At 43.1% G+C, this 27,348-nt stretch overlaps 1 long non-coding RNA gene across 1 annotated transcript; it reads left to right on the top strand.

Annotated features, from left to right (window-relative positions):
* The first annotated feature begins 12,960 nt into the window (after window positions 1-12,960).
* Window positions 12,961-18,345, top strand: LOC118701543 (uncharacterized). The gene is made up of 2 exons (XR_004982547.2): window positions 12,961-16,338; window positions 17,408-18,345. It is a non-coding gene; the product is annotated as an uncharacterized LOC118701543 (long non-coding RNA).
* The last annotated feature ends 9,003 nt before the right edge of the window (window positions 18,346-27,348 follow it).

Here is a 27,348-nt window from a genome sequence, read left to right as displayed (position 1 = left end):
ATTCTTCCAAGGGATTCTTTGGAGATATTTTGGGGTCATCATCCCTTTTGCCAGGGCCCCTTCCTGGCTTTACCTTTGTAACCCTCCATGGGTGCCCTGTTTTACCTGTGCTACCCTCCATGGGTGCCCTCTCAGGTTAACTCCCTGAAGATCCCATTGTACTCACCAGTGAGATTTTCAGTGGTCATTCCCTGTGGACTCTTCACGGATCCCCCTGGTCCGCCACTCATCTGTCTTCTGGACAGTCTTGGGACCCCAATGTATTGCCTGGTGCCGGCCACCACCAAGGGGAGCTGATTACCCAAACTGGGTGAGGCGCGCCTTCAGCTCTGCTTGTTGCCTGCTGGCCCCGGATAGTGGAAATATCCTGCACAAGAGCCCCCAAATTGTCAGGAAAATTAATCCACAAACACCAGAGGTTTATGTCCAAAAAGGAGACAGAAGAGTCCTTTTACTTTATTCGAATAAAGGGAGAGGCCATGGGGCATTTCTTCTGGGGTCTCTCAGATTTTTAGGGGATGCAGCCTCCTTTTTATCCTAATTTCCCAGCCGCATTTCCCTTCTCTCTTTCCCCATTGGCTGAGGTACTTGAGAGGTACAGACTTCCCAAAACGCTTAATATCTAAGACCTCTTCTAATGTGCATCTCCCCCTCCCTTCTTTTTCTTTGTGTTTCTGGTCTTTTTCTCTAAATCCATAAATTTAGCACAGCCTTGGGTGAGTGTTATAAACAACAAATATAGTTATTGGCTTTCGCATTTATGTATTAACTTTTGTTTTGCAAGTTATTATTGATCACAAAGATCCTGATATAGTACAATTTGTAATTACTTTTAACTGCTTTTGATATAGCATAATCTGTCAGTTAACGTATGCACCATATAGCTTTTATAAATAGTAGTGCAATATATACTATCTTAGACCGTAGCATAATAGAGACTGTGGGATGTTAAAATGCTTTTTCATGTAACTAACTCAGAAAATGGTGTAAAATAATTAGGTGATTTCCAACATTCAGGGACTATCTTATCTGAAAGACAAGATAACAGACACAGAAACCAGAGCACCGAGAAAAGAAAAATTTATTGACCCTTGTTATCAGGGAGTAAAAATACAACAAGATGGAACCACAAAAAGAAATAAAATACATTGATCTAATCAACAAGATGGCATGTAGACAAGTCAAAGGTTAAAACCAAACAGGAAAATCCCTAAAACATCTAAAATCACAGGAATGTTTGAATAATGCATGAAACTCATAAGTATGCATATACCCCCTGTGAAAAACGCCAATCACTTGTGTTAAAATTTTAGAAGTTTAATAGTAATAAAATAGTAATAAAGATTAGGACAATAAGAATTTGGTCAATCAAAGTTAGGACAATAAAAGACAATAAAAGCAAAGAATTACGAACATCCGTATGCTTTTGCACTCTGCCACAAAAGCACGCTTCGCAAACAAAGGATTAACCCTTAAAAGCAATAGCCTGTTGCATTTTCATATATCTCATACATGAATCAAACATTCTTTTCAAATTAAGGGTGTCTTCTGCTTAATTTCTGCTCCCTCCCTCATCTTGTAAATCAATTTCTTGGCTCCTAGAAGTCTGGAAGAAGTCTGAATTGTCCTGATAAGGAGGTAATAATTCTTCTTTTAGAATCATGGGGTCTTGTTGCTGTTATCTTTAAGCAAAGAATTTCTTGGTTATCTTATCCATTCCTTGAGCTAGTTACAAAAAGTATCTTACATCACATCGTTTCTATTTTAATATTATGCTATAGCCTAAAAACTATATTTACCACTATACTTAAAAAGATTAATACAGCACTACTAAAATAATTAATACAGCATAACTTTCCAACATAACACATATAGTATTCAATTTAATATTTGCAAAGAGCCAATCATATAATATGCATTTTTCACACCTCTGTAATGTAACAGTATATAGAGAATATGGTTTTACGTTAATGTGTGCTTTTGCCAAATAGCCAAACATCCTAGCACGGGATTTTATCCCTTTTATCCTTTTTATCCCTTAATAAACTTTAAAAAATTCTAAAGAGTGAACTTTTTTTTCTCATTAAGCAATAGTCTGTGTCAATTAGTGGAATTCCTATGGAATTTATGGTTCCACTCAATGCTTCTTTCACCTGTCAGTATCTGGCTTTATCTACCAGCAGGCCCACAGTTTGTTTGTAAAGATACATCCCTCTCATTCCTTTCATCCAGAACAAAGAGAGACACAAAATGCTGGGGGACCCCCCAAGATGGCGCTCCGCAGCCCAGCGTGTAGTTCAAAGGACAAAGGAAAGATGTGGTGTCAACCTTCCCCCACCGTCCCCCCCGCTCTGCTCTGCTTATCTCCCCAACAGCTGGAGCTCTGAATGGTATTCTCCAGATCAAGGGCTAGAAACCCATGGAAGGATTTTGCCTTCCTCGCAGCAGGAGACAACAGGACAGGCAAGGCAAGAAAGCTGGGCTGGGGTGACTCCATAGTCATTCTCTTCTCAGCTGGACACTGTTAGCGAATTGGAGCTTTGCTGGAGCAGGGGCCACTCCACTCAGTGTGGCAGCAACAGACGGGCATCTGTGGAATTCGCCCCAAGGCAGTATCTCCAAGATGAAAAAAACCCCAAAACCCAAAAAGGGGATAAAAAGCCTCTGCCTAAGCAAAGACCAAAATGTCAGCAAGGCAAAAATCACTTGCCTAAAGAGTGTGAGATGCTTGCTAGAGTGGACTTTAAAACCATCCACGGTACCACCCTGTCTGTTTCCTGGCTGCAGGGTCTTAAAGAGACAATAACAATTTGGGGCACAGATACAGAATACAATAAGATTTTGGGTTACCCATGACAACTCCCCGTGGACCTGGATTTTCTAAGTGTTGCTAGCATCAGGAAAATTAATCCACAAACACCAGAGGTTTATGTCCAAAAAGGAAACAGAGGAGTCCTTTCTGGCTTTATTCGAATAAAGGGAGAGGCCATGGGGCATTCCCCTGGGATCTCTCGAATGTTTGGAGGATGCAGCCTCCTTTTTATCCTAATTTCCCGGCCGCATTTCCCTTCTCTCTTTCCCCATTGGCTGAGGTACTTGAGAGGTACAGACTCCTCGATACGCCTGATACCGAAGATTTCCTGAAGATTTCCCTCTAATGTATAAGCCTCCCTTTTAATTTTTAATTCTTACGGAATTTAGGGGTTTTTCTTCCCCATTGTTTCTTTAATCTTTCAATGTCTAATTTCCTTTATCAGCAAACCTAAAGTTTATTTGTAAAAGCAAATATCTTTTTTCCATTCATCAATCAGTGAAAGCCTTCCTATTGTTTCTTTTATCTCCCAGTGTTAGTTTTATCTACCAGCAGACCCACAGCTTGTTTGTAAAGACAAATCCGCTATTCCTCTCACTAGGAGACAATAACGACTGGATGCTTAAGAGAGACAGAAGAAGTCAGCTCAGGGGAGGAGTGCAGCTGGCTACTCCCTCTTTACCTGAGTTTTCCCGTGGAGGGTAGAGATACCGCGAGATATGGATAGGGGAAAAGGGGTTGGGTGCAGCCCCTAGCCCGCTTGTGCTCTCGGCATTCAGAGGGGAGAGAGGTTGCCGTTGATGTGGGGAGAATTCATCACCACTGCGGGGTTCCATCTCCTGCTGCCTTTCTTCCGCCGCGAGCTCTGCTCGCAAGAGCAGCCGTAGCACTGGGACTTTTTCACCATCTACTCGGGTACCTCAGGGAGAAAATCCTGGGATCCCGAGCTCGCCTTTCCCTGCTCTGCTCGGAGCCGGGGCGACGCTGCCCTGCCCCCGCCGCTTCTTCGGCACTGCTCTGAGCTTTTGCTACACTGTAGCTCTGCACCCCCTGCCTGCTGAGACGTCCTTCAGTTTCAGCTACAGCTGCAGAGCTTCTGATACATCTTGTCCACCACTCCGGGATTTTTGCTCATTTCTGCCCTTCCAGCTTGCTACTTCCAAGAGTCCTGCTGAGGCACCTGGATTGACTGCCCCAGGGGGTTTGTGAAGCAAGCTTTTCTTCCATCCCTTCCTGTCTCGGTCAAACTGCCATTACCACATGCTTCCCAAGCTCGCACCGGAGCGTCCCCTGCAGCCTTGGGAGAATCATCGCACCTGCCCTGCCCACCGAGAGTCACCAGCGCCCCTGTCGGCTGTGTCCATCACTACACCAAAGGGGAAAGTGCCCCTTTAATTTCAAAATTATACTAATTCACGGGGAAGAGGGTTACATTTTCCATTCCAAGGGAGGCTCCCGCCTTTCTTAGCAGGCACCTGTCTTTCAAACCAAGACAGGAGGTAAAATTACCTGCCCACATGAAGTTACTAATCACCTGCTGGGGTTTTCCATAGCTTCTAATGCTGGGGCTAATTGCCTGTCCTGATTACTGTAATTTGGGTTTTGTTCCAGGACATTCAAGTTTTTGCTAGTTATTAGTGCAAGAATACCTTTTTCAGCAACCTCTTTAGCTGTTTTGTTAGCTGATTCCCTGTATTAACTGGGGAGTCTTCAAACTGATGGGCTTTATAAGTGCATCACAGCCACTTTTTTCAGCTTTTGCACACTGTAGAGGTTGACTAGTTTCTTCTTTGTACTTAATAGGACACTTCTGTGCTGATAAGAATCCCCTTTCCTTCCATATGGCTCCATGTGCATGTATTATTCCAAAGACATATTTTCAATCAGTGCATATGTTTACCCTTTTACCCTTAGTGATTCCTAGTACTCAGTGTAAAGTTGTTAATTTTGCTTTTTGTGCTGATGTGTTAATAGGTAAAGCCTGGACTTCTATTACCTGGGTCAAGGTTACCACAGCTGCCCATCTTCCATTTAGTACCATGCTGCTCCTACCTGTGTGTAGGTCTAATTCTGGGTCCCAGATGGGATTGCTCTTGAGATCCGGTCTGCTAGAACACACTTGTTCAGTGGTTACCAGTCACTCATGGTAAAAAGGTCTCTGGACTTCTTCTGAAGCCTGGAGAAACATGGCTGGGTTCAAAGCAGTGGTTAGATTAAGTTCAAGAGTCCTGCTCCAACAGGGCAACCTGGTATTTCAGCATCCTGCTGGCCATGTCGAATGTATTCTTTTTTGTTCCAATCCAGCTATTACGATGTGGGGTCCATATCAGCTTTCGTTCTTCCTGGGTTAAAAGCTCTGCAGCTACCGCCATGTGGCAAGACTGCTTGGTATAATAACCATAGTTCTGACACTAATGTTTGGTACATGGATTCTATTCCAAATTTGCAAAATTGGATTTACCAAGATGTGTAAATCTGACAACAACCATTTTCTTTAAAGAGGTCCCAGAAGATCAGATTTAACTTTGTTTACATAGTATTAAAAATCTTAATTAATACTATTGAAGTACTAAAATGATTGATAGTTTTAATTGTTTTGTTAATATTTGTATATGTTTTGTAGCTTTCTGTAAATATTGCTTTGGAATGCTTGTGTCTTCACTCTGTCTGACAGTGGGTAGAAAAGACTTGTCCCTGAATGTAACTTGAATTTTCATATTATTATAGAATCAGTTTTATCTCCTTCCTGTCTTTTCAGGGTAAGGCATAAAATTCCCCACTGGACTAATATGCTAAATAGGTAGAAACAATTGAGTTTCATTACATCTTTGATTCCCCGTGACAATCAGACTATTATATAGTACATGAGTATTTGTTTGGGTTATTGTAAAGTTGTCTAACACTTGATATGTTAAGCAAGAATATGCAAAATACTGAATTTCACTGAAGGAGAACACTGAACTAAGAACCATGAATGGATGTGAAAGGAGTTGCTGACCATCTACTGAACCCATCCAACTACTACAACCAAGAAGATACTTCCATGAACTCTTCTTTGTTCCTGATTTGCATCTCATCCTCCTATGATTTTAAGACTCAGGGGGTGGGGAACATCCTGACCTAAACAGACTGGTAACCACACAAGTAAAGTGACTCATTGGATTGTCCCCAACTATCATGAACACACAGAATTTAATGCTGTCTTGTAATCACTTGGTTTATCACTAATAATTTTTAATATATCTGTGTCACATGATCTAATACATAAAATACATAAACTGAAACAACAGCAGGTGCTTCTCACCAATATCAATAACATGTTTAACACCTTTTAAAGAAATAGTGATGCTTAGGACAACAGTATGTAGAACAATGTGTATCAAAACACTCAGCAATGGCATACACATATGAAAGTGGATGCTTTTATAGCATGGAAGCAAGTGATACCTGTGCTACCACTCCATGAGGTAAAGTGACTGCAGTCAAAGGGGTGGAATGTGGAAGGACTTTCCCCCCTATCACAGAAGATCTTATCTATTCTGTCTATCAGCTCGTGCAATAGCTCCAGGCATTCTCCCCCTCACATGAATTGGTGAGATAACCCAGGGCCATAGTAGGGAGTTATCTCTAGCTAGTGAGATATCTCTGTCACAGAGGTGGAATTCCCAGCTGACAAAGATCTTGCCTCTAGAGCAACATGTAGGGATATAAACTGCTGGAACTTCTGACTGACAGACACTTCACTTTACAAACTATAAAAGCCACACAAACTTTCACAAAGTCAGAAGTCTCCTACACACACCCTGACAAAGTGTAGGGCTTCTCCCCCAAGTTTGGGTGCAAACTTGTGGTTACTTTCCTGGGAAGTGAGTGAAAGGACTCTATGTGTACTCCATCATCAATTTGGTGGTAAGCTACATTGACTCCTAACCTATACCATTTCTTCACAAGCTATAATATAGGTAGTGATGCCTTAAGTTTTAGCTTTCATATTATCCAGATTCTGTACTGCCTTAATGTGTAACTGAATTTCATATAAAGTGTTAGCAAGTTCTCCTCACAGTTTAGTTAGAGAAAAAAATCCTTTTCCAGCCTGAGAACCAAGGACACCATTGCAGCTTCAGGCCCAAAAAGTATAAACAGCAAATTGAGGAGAGCAATCTAGGAGGATGGGACTTCATAACCTAAAGCTGTAACCGGACAATTAACCCTAATATGTAAATGGACCAAAACTTACAGAAGTGTGAAAACATGTGATCCGTCACCCATCTTGGGTGTAGCCTCGGCCAGGCTCTTGTACTGCCCAAAGTGTATCCTTTGAAGGCCTTTTTAATAAATACCTACTCTATTCCTTTAACACTCTCTAGCCTCTGTTCTAGGTAGCCTCTCAAGGTATCAGTACCTTTTATCGTGCACTGTATTTTTATCTACTAGTTCTTTTTGTGTTATCCTGTATACTAAGTAAGTCTGTTTAGTCTTCTGTCTGTTAATCTTGTGTCTAGTCAATAAATAATTCATTTTATAATAGACTTAATCAGCCATTATTAAGAACTTGTGAACAAGAGACATTTGGGGTGCAGGCTGCCTGAAACAGAGCTACTGCCAGAAATCTGTGTCAAAGGCAGGACTTTTCTAAGTTCTCACTCCATTCATAACATACCACTCTCAAGCATCCGGGTCATTCTTTACTTGTACCTCACAGGCTGCTTCCATGACCCCAAATGCTGTGCCAATACCCCTAGTGCCATATGCATTCTTCCATGCACAAATAACTCAAATACTTTTGTTAAGTGTGGAAGTCCCAGTGCAGGGGTTGGCATTAAGACTCTTTTAAGGGCTTAAAGGCCCTCTGACTCTCAGGAGTCCATACCACATATTTTTTGGTGGAGGACCATACAAGTGTTCTGCCAGTACCCCATAACTGGTAATCCAGAACTGCCACCATCCAGCTATACCTAAGAAGGCTTGTAGTCCTTGGCTCTGGAACCTGGCAAATGGCTTCTTTTTTGTTGCTTCCCAAGTTTCATTTTCCCTGCAAGATCTCAAACCCAATATCTATTACTGTTTTTTTGCCTATTTTTTGCCATTTTCTTTGACACCCTGTATCCAGATTATCCCAAGAAATTTAACAGACTTACAGTAGCATCAAGGCAATTCCTTTCAGTCTTGGTTGCTGGCAGAATATCATCTACACATTATAGTAAAGTTCTGTCCAGATTTTTTTTTTCCAACTTTTCAATTTCTTTTGTCAACTGATTGCCAAATATAGTGGGGCTACTTTGAAGCCCTGGGGCAGCACAGTCCATGTCAGCCGTGCCTTCTGCCCCAGTGTTCAGATTCTTCCACTCAAAAGCAAACAATTTCTATCTGGGTCAAGACGAGTGTCTTCAGGGGTGGCTCATGGTGCTGGGGATATCCCATGGTCATTTGTGTCAGGAATTGTCACTGTTCCACTCCCCCCCCCCAATTCCAGATCCCTGCCGCTTGGGGGATATGGTGATATGGTGGGAGGTGTAAGTTTAAGTTCAGCCTGGGATCCTGCAGGGGGTGGGGCCAGGACTGCCCCTCTCTTCCAGTTCGGTGATCGAGGAGGGCTGCCACGTGGGTGACAGTGAGTGTATCTGGCCTGGGATACTGTTGCCCTGTGGTTTTTGGCACTGCAACCAAAACCTGCCTGATTGCTTCCCTGCCCCTCGGGAGCCTAGAGCCAACATGCGGGGTGCTGCCTGAGACCAGGACCATCCCCCACCAGACACCTTCCTGTGGTGTGGTGTCCACAGCTTCTTTTGTGTGTTAGGCGCCAGGATTTCAATATGCCACAGTCTCGGCACTGCAAGCCTGCTTGCTCTTCCCTGCTTCCCTGCTGCTCAGGAGCTCAGAGCCAATGGGTGGACTGCTGCCTAAGACCAGGACTATCCCCCACCAGAACCCTTTCTCCAACATCATCACCTACCCTGCCTCACTGGTGTCCGCTAGCGCCCTCTGCTGGCTTCAAGCAGGTCACCCCAGCCATCACTCCACTGCTGGTTGTGGTCATAACTACACCAAAGGGGAAAGTGGTGTTTAACAGGTGGGGAAACTTCTTATTGGGGTTTTTAGTTGTTTATTGTTTGTCCTGTTTTTTATATATATATATATTTGCTAGTAAAGAACTGTTATCCCTTTTTCCATATTTTTGCCTGGAAGTGGAAGCCCCATAATTTTGATGTTATAATAATTTGGAGGGAGAGGGTAATCTTTCCATTCCAAAAAGGTTCCTACCTTCCTTGGCAGACATTTGTCTTTTAAACCAAGACAAGGAAAAGGCATCCTTAAGATTGAGCACTGTGAACCAATTGTATTTCCCTTTCAGTGCTGTTAAGAGTGTATATGGATTAGCTGTCACAGCTGGTCTGTGTCTGGGCAATTAATTTGGCTATAAATAAGAAATCCAGCCCGGTTCCATAAACCGGTCCCTGGGTGAACAATGATAGGATACATTCAAACCCAAACAGGAACTTCACCCAATCATGTTCCATCCTAAGCTGCAGACATCTCACTGGTCAAAGAGCTGGGCAGTGTTAAAACCAGACCAATCAGTGGTTTAAACCCAGGAGTTTCAAACCCCCTATATAAGCAAGCTTCCGTAATAAATCATTGTTGTTGTTGTGTGGATTTCTGAGAGTTTGTGTCATCCCTATCTCTGACCACCAACCCCATGTAACACGTGGTGACCCGCAAAGTGATCCCACTCAGCCATTTCCTGTGGGCAGAATGGGGGAAGACAGGCCAGTGAGCTGGCAGAGCCATAGGAAAAAAAACAGCAAAAAAGCTGAGGAAATAATCAAAAGACATGGCAGGCAGAGCTGTCCAGAACATACAATGTGCAGAGCTGTCCTACAGTAAAAAAGCTGTTCAAATCTGGATTCCTTTGTATATACCCCTTTAAAATAGAAGAAAAACTCCACTGAAAACATGGGATGATCCATCTGCTTGGAGGAACACTCAGCAATGCAGGTATGGACCAATTTTCTAAGGGAATGAGATATAGATTATGAAGAAGAGACTTTAATAGATCTGATAATATGGATTAAAAATTGGGGGTTAGAACCGACCAAAGAGACTGCATTAGATATACATACTTGGATGCAAACTGGTAAATATATAATGGATGCAGCTTGCAAAGGCGACAAAAGCGCAGTTAAAATCCTAAGACCTTGGAAGCTTATACTGAACTTAATAATGCACATAAAAACTGAGATACGTGGTGAGGACTAGGTGCCAGGAGAAGCGGACGCGCTGTGCTGTGCTGAATGGGCACCACGTGCAAAATTATGCAACAGGCCAGACGCATGGTGGAGCCGGGAGGGACAGCCAAATGCCGGTGGGTGGTAAGAGCCCACGCAGTGCCGTTATCTCGGTGTGCACAGGCAGTGCCCTGGCCAGTGGCACAGCCCCAGAAAGGGGTAAAAATCCAGCAAACGGAGGGAACCCACACATTCCACATACTGCAGTGGCTGCTGGTGGCCACGCAGGCAGCATGCTAGATTGCGCAACTCAGCCACGTGACCCAGCCCCCAGGGGGCGTGGCTGCACCTCTGACCCAGCCTCCATGCGCGGGTCCAGGAAATGCATCACCAGGAGCTCCTGGAGATGTAATACCCAGAAGCGGCTTCCCTGTCCCAAGCACTCCGCCCCTGCCAGAGTTGGAATTTTCCTTGGACTATATACTGACAAGGGACACAAGGGATACCAGCAGAGAAAGCCAGAGCCATTGTCCCCCTGCAGAAAACCGCGATAACACCGCTGTCGCTTTGTTGCCAACAGCCCTGCCTGATTCTGTGAGTGTCTGGCAAAAGGTAAGGCTTGCAGCTATTGTGACTGGGGACTATGAGGGGGCAGAACTCATTGATGTACCCATGTCGGGGGGGCTGGGAGCCTGAGGATGGGACACTGGGAGTTTGTCCAGTAATAAGAGGCAACAGAACGACTTCTGACAAGTATACTCCTTTTCAATGGCCAGTTCTCTCCAAACTGCGTCAGCTTGTGGCCAAACACAGTTTAGGTTCCACTGCCGTTGCTAACATGCTACGATTCCTAACCACTGAGGAAGTAACTCCCTTTGATATAAAGCAACTAGCAAAATTAATGTTTACAACAGTTCAATATATGGTGTTCAAATCTGCATGGAAAAGCAGTGCTAAAAAACAGGAGTTAAAAAATCTAAAGGTTCCGTGAGAGAACCCATGTTATGAGGCAGGGGTCCCTCAACTTCTAGGTCTACAACCAGCAGGAGATCGAAGACTCCAGGCCAGGCTACATCCATTAATACTAGCACAGGTGAAGGAATTGGGACTGCAGGTACTGTTTAAAGTAACTAATATGGCAAACCCAACCCAAACATATTCTGAAATTGGACAAGGAGTTGAAGAACCGTATGTAGAGTTTATAGAGAGATAATAAGATGCTATGGAAAAACAAATTGTTAATGTTGAGGTCAGAAGTCATCTAATTTTACAGTTAGCAAAGGACAATGCCAATGAGGACTGCTGAAAGGTTATAGAACTGCTCCCTAATGAAAATCCATCACTAAATGAATTTATAAATGCCTGTGCTAAGGTTGGATCTAATTCTCATAACATGACCATGTTAGCAGAGTCTATAGGAGCTGCTATAAAGGTAACACCTCATTGCTACAAATGTGGACAACAAGGCCACCTGAATGTAAACTGTCCCTAAAAGTCCTTTCCACAGGGGATGTTTCAAGGACAGAAGGGAGCAAATGAAAGTTGCAACCGATGTGGCAGGATCGGACATGCAACCAAGGTATGCAGGTCCAAATTTCATGTTAATGGTTAATGTCTCAAGAATCAGGGAAACAGGAAACCGAGCACAAAAGGGAAATGCATGATGACACAAGTAATTTCCCACCCCCCAGTACAAACCTGTGTGACCAACTCACAGCAAGAACAAGAGACTCAGCTGGCATGGATGTTTCCACCTCAATCCCAGGAACCATAAACTCCTCAGTAGTACATAAGGTCCCTCTCAAGGCTCAGGGGCCTATTGGGAAAGGATTGAGTGCACTGTTAATTGGAAGGTCCAGTGCCACAATTCAAGGTATCATTGTGCACCCTGGTGTTGTTGATGCAGATTTTACTGGACAAATACATGCAATGGTTTCCACCCCTACTCCACCCATGACTATCCCTGAAAAAAACAGAATTACTCAACTTATCCCTTTTAAGTCTTCTGTCCCCAAAACAGATTCTAGGGAGCGAGGAGATCAAGGCTTCAGAGCAACAGGACAGCCCCAGGTGAACTGGACTGAGGTAGTAGGAGATCAAAGACCTAACATAGTTTGTATTGTTATGATGCCTAAAGCAAAGCCTTTGCAGATAGAGGTAAGTGGGATGATTCACGCAGGGGCAGATGCCACTATCATCTCTACCAACATGTGGCCTTCATTGTGGCATACTACACCTGCGGGATCTGCTGTTGCTGGCTTCGGAGGGACCACACAGAGCTGCTTGAGCAGCAATCCTGTGTTGATCAAAAATCCTGAGGGCCAAACAGTTACAATCTGGCCTTACATCACTGCTGCACCACTGAACCTGTGGGGGAGGGAGGTTTTGTCTGCATGGGAAGTCTGGGTGGGGACAGATTTTTAACAGGGGCCACTGTATTAAAGGGCATACACTATCCCACATTAGCTCTAAAATGGCTCAGTGTGGGTACCACAGTGGCCCCTCGAGAAAGAGAAGTTACACGTCCTTAAGTCTTTGGTACAGGAAGAACTGGTTCAAGGACACATAGAGCCATCTATGAGCCCTTGGAACACCCCAGTATTTGTTATAAAAAAGAAATCTGGTAAGTGGAGGTTACTCCATGACCTGAGAAAAATTAACTCTGTGATGGACAGCATGGGCACATTGCAGCCTGGTATGCCTTCTCCTACAATGATACCTCCCTCCTGGGACATCCTTATTGTGGACCTGAAAGATTGTTTTTTCACTATTCCATTGCACCCAGACAATACCCCAAAATTTGCTTTTACAGTACCTTCCATTAATAACGTGGCACCAGTTGAGCGTTATCAATTGAGAGTCCTTCCCCAAGGCATGGAAAACAGTCTGACAATCTGTCAATAGTACGTTGCACAGGCACTCTCATCAGTGACTGAACAATTTCCAGGGGCGTACTGTTATCATTACATGGACAACATTTTGACAGCAACCCAAACAAAAAAGGAACTCAGATTCGGCCAAGCCTGTTGCAAGCATTAAAAACATTTAGGCTGCAAGTAGCACCAGAAAAGGTACAGCAGCAAACTTGGAAGTACCTTGTGTTAGCGTTCAGGAACACATAATCACAGAATGATTATATGTAGGCTCTTTTATTGAAGAGCTCTGGGTGTCAGGGGTACAGACCCAAATCTGACTATGACATGGGTTCAGGATGAAGATGTTTTTATACCCCTATTGTTATATAACTACATAATAATTATTAAACTTATATTGTTCTAATGTATACGTTGATTTAATCCAAGCATGGATTTTTGTAATTTCCATCAAACCCCCCCAACATCGTTTCTCATGATTCTTGTTATGATTAAACAATAATTATATCCAATTACCAAACAATCATCACACCTAACAATCATATCATTTATCATAGTCATTAAATGATTATACAGCTGCAGCCTAACATTTTCCCAGGGCCTACCAGGCCTATCCTTCCTTTACTAACTCCCCTGAATATTCCATGATTTTAGAAACATTTTATCCCTATACTATCACTTGGACTCAAAATTATGGGTCAGACTATAAAGCCACAAGCAATCCAACTCTCAACCAAAATCCAAACACTAAAGGATGCACAAAACTTTTGGGTACCATCAACTGGGTCAGACCTTACCTAGGATTGACCAACTCACAATTAACACCTTTATTTGACCTCTTAAAAAGTGATCCTGAGTTAACTTCCCCCAGAAAATTAACCCCAGAGGCAAAAGCTGCTCTGGAAATAGTAGAGCAAGCTATCACAAACAGACAAGTCCACCAGATATGCCCAGAGGTGTGTATCACTGTATTTATTCTCATTGTTAATTTTTATCCTACTGGTACTATTATACAGTGGAATACACACTGGCCTGACCCTTTGCCCATTCTAGAGTGCATGTTTTTACCTCACCAACCAAGAAAGATGGCACCCACAGTGTTTGAGCTAATTGCACAATTAATTATCAAATGTCGTCACAGGTGTTTACAATTGAATGCTAGAGATCCTTCACAAATTATTATTCCTGTGACACAAGAGTAGTTTGAATGGTGTTTTGCTAATTGTACCACCTTGCAAAGTGCTTTGCAAAAGTTTTCTGGAGAAATCGCTTGCCATTTACCAAACCATAGATTGCTGAAGTGGGGAAACTGCACTATCTCTAAAACCTCTAAATAGCCAAACAACCTTAGAAGGTGTTACAGTGTTTACTGACAGCTCTGGGAAAAGAGGAAAGGCCATTGTAACATGGAACGAGGAAGGTGAGTGGCAAATGTTGGAGGGATATCAGAGTGGATCAATTAGTAGAGCTACGGGCTGTAGCTATGGCATTCCAACGTTTTCCCCACATTCCTCTAAATGATGTGACTGATTCTGCCTATGTTGCTGATATCACACAGACATTAGATCATGCATCGCTAAAGGAAATTGACAATATAAAACTATTTGACTTACTAAAAACTCTGTGCCATACCATCCAAGCCAGAACTTGCCCCTATTACATATTACACATCAGAAGTCACACAAATTTACCAGGTTTCATTACAGAGGGCAATGCTCGAGCAGATAAGCTAGCTGGCCCTGCCTGGACAGCACCGCAGCCAGATATGCTGGCACAAGCAAAGGGCATCACATGATTTCTTCCACCAAGGTGTTCAGGCATTACAACAGCAGTTCCAGCTGTCAAACACAAAGGCTCGTAATATTGTTAGCACCTGTGCTGACTGCCAAGGCCACACTGCACCACTGCAGATGGGGGTAAACCCTCGTGGACTGCGTGCTTTGCAAGTCTGGCAAACTGATGTCACTCACATCCCTGAATTCAGATGTCTAAAATATGTACATTTATCTATTGATACTTTTTCATCAGCAATAAGGATTACAGTACACACAGGAGAAAAAGGTCAGGATGCCATTGCACATTGGCGCTCCACCTTTGCTGCTTTAGGTATCCCCTGTACCATCAAAACAGACAATGGTCCTGCTTACATTTCACAGAAAACAAGACATTTCCTACAGCTCTGGGGTGTGTCATACCACACTGGTATTCCCAAATTAGCAACAGGACAAGCCATTGTGGAAAGAGCACATGGCACTTTAAAATGCAAACTTGAAAAACAAAAGGGAGGGATGTGTGGTGAATTCCCACAGAGCAGGATAGCTAAAGCTATCTATACATGAAATCATTTGAGAGTATTAGAAAAGTCCCAGAACCCAGTCATTTTAAATCACTTTCTATCACTACAATCATTTGTCAATGATCAGTTGCCCAGACCCAAGGTAATGATGCGAGACCTTATCACCAATAGGTGGGGAGTGGAGAGGCCCGTGGAATCTCATTACTGGTGGATGGGGATATGCGTGTGTTTCAACGGACACCGGAAGGCATTGGGTACCTGCCAGATGTGTCTGTCCTGCCTGGAACCACAAGCAGCATCCCTCTGATAGCTCCTCAACAGATGTGGTGGAGCCGTGTGTGGAACAGTGATTGAAACAACTTGTTTACCTACCTCATGGAAATCTGGGACTCTTGAAGTTCATATAAGGACTTTATTTGTTTACAAACTGTTTTTTCTGTTTACAAATTGTCTGGTTGTAAGAGACAGTCTGAAGTTTCCCTCATTTCCTTCACGATCATTGCAAGGACAGAGACTAAGACCCTGAAGACTCTGACTGGACTTCTGGCCTGGTTGAGGGTGGATGCTCGCCAAGTGATTGTTTGCAGGTGTGCTTGCTGTGCCACCACAGTACACTGCTTTGGGCAGGGACTGGCAATTAGTGGCTTGCTCTGTATGCTTAGATCTGCTTCATGATCACTACTCATCACAATAGCCCATGAATTTCCCCACCTCTTGGCCAAATGAACTTTCTGAGGTAACTCTGTTGATCCCCCCACGGAAGATTCCTCATCTGCCTCACAACCACTGTCAAGGATGGAGAATTGAAGCCCCCTACCAAGGACTGAGACTCTTACAATTCTAACACACGGGCGCTGGCCAGACTGAAGCGAGATGTCTGCCAAGTGTTGCCTGCAGATGTGTTTGCTAGACCAAGACTGGTTTCCCATAGAAACCAGTCCTGAAACAATGGGTCCCAAGCTGGACTGTCTGTACTTGTTCTCTACAGACTTATTCTCCATTGTTATTTACCTGTTCCCCCCTCGGTGGAGGACTATAATAGACCCCTGAGTTAACCAAGACTTTGAGATTCTCCCCAACGTGACAAGATGGATCTATTGGCCGGACCATGAGGATTTTGTCTCTCTGTTGGTAGCTATACCCTCTCCCCTCTTTCTCTCACTATCCTTTATCTCCTTTCTAAATCCTTCTATCGCATTTGCTGTGGGCACTCAATAAAAGGTGCATTTGTTTTGATTAATACTGAAATCCCCTCTGTGTTGCTTTTTGCACTCTGAGATCGGTAAAACGAACCATTGTGACTCCCGCTTGTACTAGCGGATCGTGACACTGGTAGTTGGGTTTTTTCTAACAGTTCTAAGGGTTAAATGGTTTCTTGTTTTTAGAGTTAAGTTGTAACTTGAAACTATAAGTAGTTAACCTGTGGCATGTTAGCCTGAAGGATTGTGATCTTGCCTAACAGCTCTTGGAAGTGAGTGCTGCAACTCCAGTGGTACATGGAACACATCACTAGCTAGGGAAGCTAGGTTTGTCAAATTAAATAGAAGGCCTCATGCAAATTAGACTCATGCTATTTGTGTCATCCTACCTGCAAAGAGCCCTTGCAGTTAAGGTAACAGAGAACATTTTGCATTTTTTAATAAAAAGGAAAAGGGGAATTGTTACAGCTGGTCTGTGGCTGGGCAATTAATTCGGCTATAAATAAGAAATCCAGCCCGGTTCCATAAACCGGTCCCTGGGTGAACAATGATAGGATACATTCAAACCCAAACAGGAACTTCACCCAATCATGTTCCGTCCTAAGCTGCAGACATCTCACTGGTCAAAGAGCTGGGCAGTGTTAAAACCAGACCAATCAGTGGTTTAAACCCAGGAGTTTCAAACCCCCTATATAAGCAAGCTTCCATAATAAACCATTGCTGTTGTTGCATGGATTTCTGAGAGTTTGTGTCATCCCTGTCTCTGAACAGTGACCCCTCGTAACAATTAGCTACTACTAGAGGAATATCAGGTACTATTTTATTAATGGCCCTTAAATCTTGTACTAATCTCTATTCCCCATTTTTCTTTTAACTGGTACTATTGGTGTGTTACATTCTGACTCACACTCTTTCCATAACCCATATTAAAAAAGTATTTATAAGCTTCTCCAACTTTTTCCTTGCCTCCCACTTAATAGAATACTGTATTTGCTTTACAGGTCTGGCTTCAGGTTTGAGAGTAATCCTCACCAGTTTGACCATCTTTGATCATCCAGGCATCTCAGTTGCCTGTACCAACAAGGTTCCAGCATTCTCTGCCTCCTCTGGGATTTCTTCTACCTCGTTTGATTCCTGTAACATAAAAATCTTTGCCTCTATGGCTTTTGATTCAAGTCTTTGAATTTGTATTTCCCCATCCAGGAAAATTATTTAAGCATCCAATTTTCCCCAACAAGGGGATTGGGCATTCAGGCATATATAAAAATTGATGTGTCCCCAAATGTTTTCTTAATTTAAATGGTAATGGTTGTAAAAACAGTCCTGTTTTTCCTCCCTGTCACACCCACAACGCTTACAGGTCCCAAGCTAAACTTTCTTCTGCACATATTCAATACAGAATAAGTTGCTCCTGTATCAAATAAAAAAGTTTACCTTTTAATTCCCCAGCAATAATGTAATCAGGGGCTCAGCTGAGGATGATTCTCCTGGTCCTCTTCAGGGGAATTCTTCATCTTCACTTAAAGTTTGATAGTTTGAAGAGCTGGGTTTAGGTTTCCCATCTGCTTTTCCCCAGCCTGGGGATACTTCCTTTTCCAGTATCCCCTTTATTTACAAATTGCCAATGTATACTTCAGCCACCAATTATTACAATATTCAACCAATTGTTTCTGAGTGAGGGGGTTGTCCCACAATTCTCCCCAATGCTTTAATATGCATCCTAGGGGGGATTTATTCAGAATCCCCCCTTTCCCTAGATGAGCCACTCCCCATTTAAACCATGTGGTATTCCAAACCAATTACCATTTAGGAGCTTCTAGAAGGGAATCTAACCTTTCCCTGTTCCCACCTTAAGTATCTTTAAACCCAACCCAGTGAAGCTTTTGCGGCATCTTATGGGCAGGTTAACACCTTTAAAATAAAGAATGCCTTTATCTTACCAGTGGTCTTGCTCCAATTTCCTTCAGTCTGGGATTTGCAGGTTCTCCCCAAGAATCCCTCAGTGTCAGCTGGAGGTCCCACAATCCCTCAGATCCATTGAAATTCAGGAGTGGGTCCTGTGGGGAAAATCACACTATGAAAAGCCAGGGTTCATAAAGGAAACACGAGTCCTGCAACTTTATTCGAATAAAGGAAGAGAGTCCTCTGGGGCATATGCCCGTGGGGTTTCTCTCTTGAGGTTTCAGAGGATATAGCCTCCTTTTATCCTTAACTCCTGGCTGCATGTTGCCCTCTTCTTTCCCTCTTGGCTGAGGTACTAGGAAGGTACAACTTTCCCAAACCGCCTACCTCACATTCCCCCCTTGAACCTATAATTTTCCCCTGTAGATATAACAGACTGGTCAGAGAGAGAGAAAGCTAGATAAACATTCCCACGAGTTGGTCTGGGAGGCTTTAGGGAGCTGGAGAGAAATAATGATAATCAAATGGAAACAATCCACAGGTGGTGTTTTGTAACAAACTGTTTTCCTCATAAAGAGGGTGTCTTCTTAATTAACCAATCATGTGAAATGTATTGATTAAATGACCAATCAGGTCCACCTGTAGCAACTAAGGTATTAAAAAAGGGAGAGGGTCAAATGAGGCTTTTACCATTTGCCTTCTAATACAACTCTGTGTCATCTCTGACTCAACACTGACATTCCCCCAAAGTTCAGAAGTTCAAACTATCTGGGTTTTGCACTAGACTTTGTACAGACACATTTGTCTATTACCCTAAAATTCAGGAGTTCAAACTGCAATCAAACTGTCCGGGTTCTGTAACAAACTTGCATCTTGAGGTTGGTAGAGACATTAAGACCCATTTCAAAGGCATAAACACCCATCTCTCCTAAAGACCCTCACGCATCCAGTTGTTTGTAAAGACATTAGCACCCATCTTTCCTATCAGTCCCATCTGGGTCGCCAAAATTGTTACTAAAAATTGGTAAAAATAAAAACTCCTTAACACTAATGTAGCATTAAGAAGCAGGCATTCTTTATTCAGCCAGATGCACAAGGGGATATCTCCTCCAAAATACTGTGCATGCTGAGTACCCAAAAAGTTCCCGATTATATACTATGTTTTACATACATTTTCACTGATTTTCCTGGACTAGGCATACATGTGATAATCATTTCCCCAAAATCATTAACATATGTTCCCTCCCCTTTATGCATGTGTTCTGTCCTGGAGGTCTCTTTGCTGGTCCCTGGTAGTCAGTGACCCGAAAGTCATACCTGACTGCCTGGTGAACTGGTAAAAGCACAGCTCGGCTGGCTTCTTTCCAGTTCTTCCTACAGAATAATCATATGGTTCCATAGGCCAGTGGCTTTTGAAGAATAAGCATTGCATTAACTCACCAGATGCAAATGATTTTTCATCTGGCAACAGTCCCAGGGGAGGTACCTGGGCATTCCCACCTGAACCTGAGTGAATATAAACCCAAGAGATTTTGTGTTCTGTGGACTTTCCCAGGGATTTCCCCCCACTACTTCTTTGGGACTTCCCCACCACCAGATAAATTATAGATGTTTGAGCTTGGCTGGGTGCCAGGTGTCCACTAAGCTGCTCTATCACTCTCCTTCCTAGTGGGACAGGGAAGAGAAAAAGATGGAAAACAACTCATAGGTTGAGATAAGGCAGTTTACTAAAGCAAAGAAAAAAAACCAAGCAAAAGTTTGCACATGCAAAAGAAAAAATTAATCTCTACTTCTGTTCTGGTTTGAAAGTAAAACCAGTGAGAGACTCCAAGTCAGAAATACTATTTATTAGGAAAAGGGAAAAAGAAAACCAAAATACATGCAATAATACAAAATAAAAACCACTGACAAAGTCAGAATACAACCTGACACCCTGTTGGTCTGGGTGTTGGTAGTAGTCCAGTTGGATTGGTGGCTGCAGTCCTCCTGGAGTAGCAGATGTGGTTCTGTTGGAGCAGTGATCCTGTATATATAAGGATATAGTCTCCCTCTAAAAATCCAGTGGAAAAGAAAAGATGGCCATTCCTCTGGGAATCCAGCAGAAAGACTGCTTGTTGTGTCCCCAAACCCCAGATTATATCCAGGTGGGGATGCTTAGCTCCTCCCCCCTGGGCGGAGCATCTCACAATGGGCTTTTCTCATTCTATAAATCATGTGGTGGGTCCATTAAACAGAAATAGCTCCTGGAGGTAGTTATTTCTGAGTCATGTGGCAAGGCATTGATGGGCCCATTAACAGGAGATAAGGAAAAAACAATGCCCCTCCTGGTTTCAATAGCTCTTGAGGATGGGAATAGAATATATCTTTATATTGTAACCTAGGACAACTTCCCATCAGTGAGCAATATTCAGATATTTCCCGGGAAGCAGGGCTTCAGCATGCACAGTGGTTTCTCCAGAAAGCAAACTTAGAATAGCAAATGGCCCCCTTCCTCCTCTCTCCCTTAGCTTTTATATCTGAGCTAAAAAGTTCCTAGGCACAGCAAAATAAAGAAATAAGTAGCACAGCAAAAAACAAGAGCCAAAAGCAGTCACTAAGATGTCCTGAAGACTAATAAACAGGAGAGAAAGCATAGTCCATGATCAGCACAGAAGCTTGACAATTAACAACTACAACAGTTATGTCACGGTCAGATCAAAACTGTTATCTGAAACTTCATGCTGAGTGCCAAAAAAGAACTGTGGTGAGTTGACTCCAGACAACAGCCAAACACCTATCCAGTCACCTGCTTATTTCCCTCACACATGAGATGGGGAGAAATCAGAAGGAAGGCAAGATGACTCAGAGATCAAGATAATTACAGTATAATAGGAAAAGCAAAAGGTGTTCATGCAAGCAAAACAAAAAGGAAATAATTCACAAAGCTTTTGTTCCTGAGCTCAATATCATACAGCATGGAATATCCCTTTGGTCAGTTTGGGTCAGCTGTCTTGGTTATGTCCCCTCTGAACTGTTGTTATAGAGCACAACACAGCAAAAAGTACCACGGCTCCATCAAAAGGGTGCAAGAGAGATTTATTATAGCAACATGTTGCTTTTATACTCTTTCAAGATATTTACATTCACTTAACATACACATTCACTGCCCAGTGGTTACAAGAAAGAAACAAAGTTCTCAGTAGGTGATCAGGGAGCCACGTCATTCTGTGAGCCAGCTAGAGTCCATATCTCTTTACTTTCTCTCCTTCATCATGTCTCCATGGTGATAACCTTGGTGTCTTCCTTGGGAGGAATATGGGGCTTTCCTTATCATCAGGAAGCCTTTGCTGGTTCACAGGAACAGCACAGAATGTCTTTCCTATAATTCCCCCTTTTTGTATTTGACCCGCAAATACAACTGCTAAGGACTTCTGCAGGGCCCTTGCAAAAATCCAAGCAGATGGAGGATCCATTCTTCATTCACTTACAGATAACCAACTTCTAGCAACTCCACAACACACACCCTCACAATCTTAAGGTTCATATACAAACAAAGCACATAAAAACAGATCTTCAAATACGGTTACAGACCTCTCAATTTCCAGATGACACGTTCGTAGCAGAATGACACCTTCACTTCTAATCAAATAACTTTCTCCCACACAGAGTCAGAGACCAAGTCATCTGCCTAGTCACCACTCAGAACTAAGTAGCATCCACTTAACCTTGGAACTGGTTGCTGTTATCATAACGGGCAATCAACCTAGTTGCTCAAAAAGTGTGGACTTCAGCTACTAATTCAACCCCTATGCAAAGGCAATACTTCTCCCTTAGGTGCATCAAATTCCCTTATTTTGGGACCGTCGGTGCCTTGCAAAAGGAAATGGTACAAGACATATTTCTCAGTACTACCAACCTCTCTATAAGAGAATTCAAGGAAATGAAGCAAAAGTAACATCCACTAACTTAACTTTTGGATTTTCAGTGTAAGCTTATAACTCCCTTTACTCTGTCTTGAATTACCATCTTTACCACACATTCCTTGAGGATCCATGCTTCCATCCACCTAATAACCAATGCAATTACCTACTCATTTTTCTTCTGCTGTAGAACCACCCATCCTGTCCTTTCCTGTGTGCTCCAAATAAGGTTTAACACAATGGGCAGAGACCCATCAAGGGCCATTTTCTGTTAAAACACATGCATATCCTCTTCCCCATGTTACTAATTCCAATGAGCCAGTCCACTTTCCTGTGATTAAATCTTTTACCCATACCTTAATACCTTTCTTAAAGTTTGGCTGTTTTGAATTCAAAGATGAAAAATGGTAGAATATAGGAGACACTGTAAGTCAGGTAAAGGACACAAAAAGTTTAAGACATAGACGGCTTTGTCTAATCTCACTTGAGGTGACTCCCTCTGCATTCCCCCTTTTTGTTTTTGTACCTGGTGCTTCAACACACCATGAGCACGTTCAATAATTGCTTGGCCTGTCGAAGCATGAGGGATACCAGTAGAATGATCAACACCCCAGGCACGAAGAAACATTTGCAATTTCTTTGAAACATATGCCGGGCCATTATCCATCTTTACATGTGATGGAACGCCTAAGATGGAGAAGGCGTGCCAAAAATGACGAATAACATCCTGAGCTGTTTCACCTGCCAATGCTGAGGCAACCATGGCACGAGAAAAGGTGTCAATTGTGACGTGAACATACTTTAGATGACCAAATTCAGGCATTTCTGTAGCATCTGTTTGCCATTCTTGCAAAGGGAGTAAGCCTCTAGGATTAGTACCGTAATATTGTGAAACATGAGACATATGACAATCAGGGCAAGAAGAAATAATTGACTTTGCTTCACTATGTGATAATTTAAATTGCTGCCGTAGTGCCTGAGCACCCTGATGAAAAAATTGGTGAGCTAGAACAGCTTGCTGTAACACATTAGGCACCGTTTTTACTGCTGAGGCAGCCACAAGGGAATCCACATAGGTGTTACCTTCAACAAAGAATCCAGGTAGCGATGTATGGCTACGAATATGCACAATAAAATAAGAATGCTTTTGATTACGAATAATGGTCCACAATTTCAACAACATAACAAATAATGGTTTTTCCTTTACATGATACAACACAGCTTGATCCAACTGCTTCACTAAATTAGTAACATAAACAGAGTCAGTAACTATATTTACGGAACTAGGAAATAAAGTAAAGGCCAAGAGTACGGCACAAAGTTCAATTAACTGAGGAGACCCTTGTTGAACCATTACTTCATATTCCCAGCGGTCATCTTTCTTCCAGGCTACAGAAGCTTTTCCAGTTCTTCCTGGTCCATCTGTAAAAACTGTTGCACCTTCCACTGGCACAGAAGAGCAAAGTTGTTTCTCCTGAAAAGGAATCCTCTTAGTGAAATTCAAAATAGGATGAGAAGGTAAATGATATGCTATTTGACCTGTAAAGGAAGATAAAGCAGATTGCAGCTCATGATTGTTTTGAAAACACCACTCAAAATACCATTGTTGTACCAGTATGACAATAGTTACAGGATCATGGCCTAAGATTGCATGGCAGCATCTGCAACCTTTGATAATGATGTCTGCAAAAAGCTCATACAGACCTGGAGCTGTTTTTCGTGACCTGAAAGACAAAAATATCCACTCCAAAATATGCAATTTATCTTCCCATTTATCATTCCATTGACACAACAATCCACATGGTATTTCATCATCTCTCAAAATAAATAATTGCACACCAACAGAAACATCTATCCTGGTAACAAATTTAGATGTCAAGGCCAATTCAATTTCTTCTACAGCCTTTTTTGCTGCAGCAGTCAAATGTCTCTCATTGGTAGAGGAAGTTATCCCGGAAAGTAAGTCATACAAAGGTTGCAGCTGATGATTGGTTATCCCCAAGTATGGCCAAAGTCAACCTATTGCACCAACCAATTTCTGTATGTCAACAGCGGTTTTAATATCAATGTCCAATTTTACAGGTTGAGGCATAATTGGCATAATTTGTGTATTGGTGACTATCAACCCCAAATATTTCCAAGGCATCTGTCTTTGAACTTTCATATTGCCTGCAAATCCAGGTTAGAGAACGGTCCATTGCCCAGCAAGGCATCAACTCCCACAGCGTGACGTGGATGGTGCTGAGGTAACTGCATATTGTCCAATGCTACTCTTTCAACCATTTGTTTCCAGGTAGCTTGAAACACACCATACTGCACTGGCTGAAACAGAATTGTAGCAAGGTGAACAATATCATAAGGTGCAAGTACATCAGCATTTAGAACACGAATCACTTGCATCACCTGCAAAGAGTTAACACCATACTGATCTACTTTTGACTGAAGGTCCTGTACAACCCTCCATGCAAAAACCTGATGGCTATCTTGTTGTCCTGTGTCACAGTGAGGGAAACTTGGACGCTCAATATGAGTGTTTAGCAAGCTTTGTTTATTGAAGAGAGCATCAGACTTTTATGCACAACAAGTAATAAGCTCATACATATTCTGCAAGCTAAGCAATCTATTGGCTATACTACGATATCAGCTCTTCCTCATACCTTAGGGGTTACATCTTTCTTTTCTCATGTCTCTCTCACTACTTCTTATTGTACCACAGCTATGCTCAAGGACACAGTGTTTTGCAGGTGCAGGGACCCAGATTAGCTGCATCCTCCCGATTCTTGGTCCAGAACGTGGCCCCTGTCACGTAGCCATTCTTCCACAATTCCCCTGTTTTCTTTTTGCACAAGCAATGTTTGATTAAATGCAGCAGATATCATCCTTTGCACCATATTTTGTAAGCATATGCAAAAGCAAGGTAAAACTAATACTACCAACAAAGCTATAATGCCTACTATAATGCCAGCCTTAACAATAGAGCGTAGCCATGATCCCAGGCCTAAAGATTTGAGCCATCCATCAATACCAAAGCCCGATTCTACCTGTAGGTTTCCGGTTAACCTCCGCAACTCAGAGAGCTGGGAGTGGATGGACTGAGAATGGTCAGAAAGGTTCATGCAACACATGCCTTCAAATTCTTCACAACCATGGCCTTGTGCAAGCAAAAGAAAATCAATTGCAGCTCTATTTTGAAGCGTTGCATGGCGAATAGAATCAACATCAAGCAAAAGGCTAGAAAGCGCCATAGAAGTGTCATTGGTTTGCTTCGCAAGCCAACATCCCAACTTATTTAGGGTGGCATGGGTGCCTGCTGCTGCCACCCCTGGAGCCAGAAAGGATGCTGCAATTATGGCCCCTGGGGACCAAAATTTTACATCATCTTTACAGTCAGCAGTAAATGCATGGGCCATTCTTTTACTTCGACGATGGTGGCGGCTCATGTTTAGTATCATGGAAGTGTTGGGTGTAAGTAGAGACAGCCATCCAATTGTACATGGCCCCCCTCGCATCATAGATGGGATACCAGGCCAGGCGCGGTCTCCACATATTAAAAAGTAACCTGCCGGGAATTGAATAGGGTCATTTGATGAGATTGATACTTTCTTTGTGGTATAATTGCACCAGGTTGTTGCATTTCAGTAGACAGCCATGCTGGAGGTTACAATAGTGGAATGGTTCTTGGCTGGCATCCGGCTTATATGGTTAAAATTGAGGCATGCATCTGCCATCAGTGAGCCTAACAGTTCCAATTCTTGGGGTTCCTGCGATGCTATGGGAAACCCATTGGTCCCAGTTATCTACACTTGCCCTAGCATCATTGGTCCTGCAGGTGGGTGTACTTGAAGGGCATGGCCAAGGATCCGCTGGTAGCCCAACCAAGCAGGTTGTAAATGGATTACCTGGAGAAGACAAGGACAAACAAATGGCCTCTTGATTTGTCAGGTTTGCAAGAGTGACCCAAATATTGGTCTTATGTTGAGTTGGGGCCATGCGGGGAATTCCTAGCCCTCCTCCTCCTGTTGCGCCTTCTACGTGGCTCATTGTCTCTACTAGGAGGAGGTAGAATACTAAGGCGATGACATAGCTCCTCCATCTGCCTTGGTTGAACCGTCCAATGTCCTGGCAGGTCAACATGTTTACCACAGATTTCCTGCAGGATGCTTTTCTTTGTTTGGCTCTTAATTCTGCTAACTTGCCACTGTACTTCCCACTTTAACCTAGCAATCTCCCTTTGCTCCCAACTCTCATATAGGGATAACCCCTGGATTCCAGGTAATCCGGTTTCCTCCTGTAATGCAGCAAGTACTGTTTTCCTTTTTCACTCACGACCACACTCAACACACCACAATCCTGTCAGCACACTCTGACGCACCCAGAGATCCCTTTCACAGCCACCACAGAAAATCTTTATCCAAGGGCAGCAACGCTTGTCCCCACAGTTTCTACAAATAGCGTACGCAAGGCCATGAGGTGCTATAATAGGCAAGGCAGCTATCAGCTGTGCCAGCTGGTCAAGAGTCCCCCAGTTGAGTAATTGAGGGTCAATCAGCTGTCTCGCTGGCCGGAGAAGCAGGTCGATCGCCAGGTGGAGCTGGAGCAACCGCCTCTTCTCCTCGTTGGCTGCTGGATCCAGGATGGCCGACGGCAAGTTTGGTCCACCGGCTCGGGACCCAGATGTTGCCTGTTGGGGTAAGCACACAAAGGTAACCCCTGCCCACAAAGACCACTTCTGCAGGCCCGTTCCACTGTCCTGGCTTGGGGTCTCTGTAAAAGACCCACATGGATGGCTGTTTGTGCTTTTCTGTAGGGCCAACTTGATGCCTAATTACAGGAAGCTCTTGGTGGTCACCAAACACACACAAATGATTCATTACAAACAGGCTCTTATTAACCCTTTCACGTGGGTCCCCTATGCTCTGGAATTTCTCAAGATACCTCTTCACAGTTCCATTAGCTCGTTCCACTATTGCCTGACCTGTAGGGGAATGAGCTATGCCAGTTACGTGCTTTATATCCCATGTTTGCATGAATTGCACAACTGTCTTGCTTTTGTAGGCAGGCCCATTGTCAGTTTTGATACAACGAGGCACCCCCATAACAGCGAAGCAACTTGTAAGGTGCTGTTTTATGTCCCTTGACTT

Source organism: Molothrus ater, chromosome W, assembly GCF_012460135.2.
Source record: "Molothrus ater isolate BHLD 08-10-18 breed brown headed cowbird chromosome W, BPBGC_Mater_1.1, whole genome shotgun sequence".
Lineage (NCBI taxonomy): Eukaryota > Metazoa > Chordata > Aves > Passeriformes > Icteridae > Molothrus > Molothrus ater.
This window is presented reverse-complemented; position numbering and strand designations above follow the sequence as displayed.